Here is a 2,453-nt window from a genome sequence, read left to right on the forward strand (position 1 = left end):
ATTCTAATTAACTTGTTAATTCTGAAATAGCTCTGTATGATTTCCCAGGTTTTCTTATACCTGAGTGGGCATGTACCCAAATCTAACACTATTTAATTTGTGCAAATGTAACTAGATATGACTAGTTTTTATATTTATCTGCAATGGATTTTTTTTTTGCAATAGAACTTCACTTCATAGCTTATCACAGATTGAAAATACTTTATCATAGGATAGCTAACATATAACTTAACATGTTTTATAATAGCTTTCAAATGTACATTTTAAATATAGCAAAAGTGTGACTACATAACCATTTTTGCATTTTGATATTGCAGAGCACCTCATCTCTTATCCAAATATTGTTGTATCTCTTGGTAAGCCAGGGTCTGCAAAAGTATGGTATTATCTTGTAATTATATTTAGAATATTCAATTGACTATGTAAATAGGCCATATTCACTACCTAAAAAACTGTGTAGAATTGTAAACTTAGCATATAAACTTAATATAAAGCTAATAGTTAACTTGGGCTAATAATGGCATTGTATTTTTATGAAATCTTCCTACTTCCCATGAAAGCACATTAGGATTAGGATTATGCTTTTATTCATGTACCTTAAAAATATTCTCATTATATATTTAGCACATTATAAAGATAGTATCCTACTTATTAAACCATAGATAGGCATTATCCACAATCACTCTTCCACAAGAGACAATTATAGAAAACACAAAACCAAACACATTCAGACAAATGTTTAGTTTCCCTGGGGCACTGGCCCCTTTAGAATGCTAATTTCAGGGCCCTAGAGATAGATAGTTCAGAAGCATGAACTTTCTTTCTTTCTTTCTTTCTTTCTTTCTTTCTTTCTTTCTTTCTTTCTTTCTTTCTTTCTTTCTTTCTTTCTTTCTTTCTTTCTTCTTTCTTTCTTTTTCTTCTTTCTTTCTTTCTTTCTCCTTCCTTCTTTCCTTCCTTCCTTCCTTCCTTCCTTCCTTCCTTCCTTCCTTCCTTCCTTCCTTCCTTCCTTCCTTCCTTCCTGGATCTGTCACAATCCTGACCATTATGTGTGTGTGTGTGTGTGTGTGTGTATAAAATTTTTTTTGTTAGTTTGACTTCTGAGTCATCTCCCTCTTTCCCTTTCAATCCCACATTAGAGAAGACCAATATTTGATGTAGATATATATGTGGAACCATTCAATACACACTTCTGTATAGCATTCTTTCTCTGGAGGTGGACACCGTTTTTCTTCTAAGTCTTTTGTAGTTGATTTGAACATTTGTATTACTCAGAATAGTTTAGTCATTCATAGTTACTCTTTGAAAACTATTGCTGTTACATATACAACATTCTCTTGGTTCTGCTTGTTTTACTCTACATTATTTCATATAAGTCTTTCATTTTTTTCCTAAAATCAACTGGTTCATCATTTCTTACAGCACAGTAATATTCTATCATAATCATATACCACAACTTACTCAGCCACTCCCCAATTGATGGGACTTTTCAATTCTTTGCAACCACAAAGAGAGATGCTATAAATATTTTAGAACATATAGGTCATTTTTCTTTTTTCCATGAACATCTTGGGAAACAGACCTAATAGGGGTATTGCTGGGTCAAAAGACAGACACAATTTTATAATTCTTTGGGCATAATTCCAGATTGCTCTCCAAAATGGTTGGATTAGTTCACAATTCCACCAACAGTGTATTAGTGTCCTAATTTTTCCACAACACCTCTGGCATTTATTATTTCCTCCTTCTACAATTTTAACCAATCTGATAGGTGTGAAGCAGTGCCTCAGTGTTGTTTTAATTTGCATTTCTCTAATCAATAATGATTTAGAGCATTTTTTAATATGACTACTCATAACTTTGATTTCTTCTTCCAAAAACTGCCTGTCCATGTCCTTTGAGACCATTTATCAATTGGGGAATGACATATTCTTATAAATTTAACTCAGTTCTCTATATATTTGAGATATGAGCCATTATCCAAGAAAATGTCTATAAAAATTCCCCTCAATTATCTGCTTTCCTTCAAATCTTGGCTACATTGCTTTTGTTTGTGTAAAACCTTTTTTAATTTAATGTAATCAAATAATCTACCTTATATTCCAGAGTGCTCTCTTATTTATTCATGAATTCTTTTTCTATCCACAAATCTGATATGTTCAATGCTCTTCTAATTTATTTATGATATCTCCTGTTATGTGAAGGTCATATATCCATTTTGACTTTATCTTGGCAAATGGTATGATATTGGTTTATATCTAGTTTCTGGTTTTCCAGTTTTCCCAGCAATTTTTACCAAATAATGAGTTCTTGTCCCAAAACCTTAGATCTTTATGTTTATAAAAATGCAAGGTTACTATAATAATTTACTACTACATATTGTATACAGACTGTATTCCAGTGAGCCACCATTCTTAGCCAGTACCAGATTAAAAAAAATAATAACCAACTTGAAT

This window comes from Phascolarctos cinereus, unplaced genomic scaffold, assembly GCF_003287225.1.
Source record: "Phascolarctos cinereus isolate Bilbo 61053 unplaced genomic scaffold, phaCin_HiC Scaffold_7;HRSCAF=346, whole genome shotgun sequence".
In the NCBI taxonomy this organism is placed as follows: Eukaryota; Metazoa; Chordata; class Mammalia; order Diprotodontia; family Phascolarctidae; genus Phascolarctos; species Phascolarctos cinereus.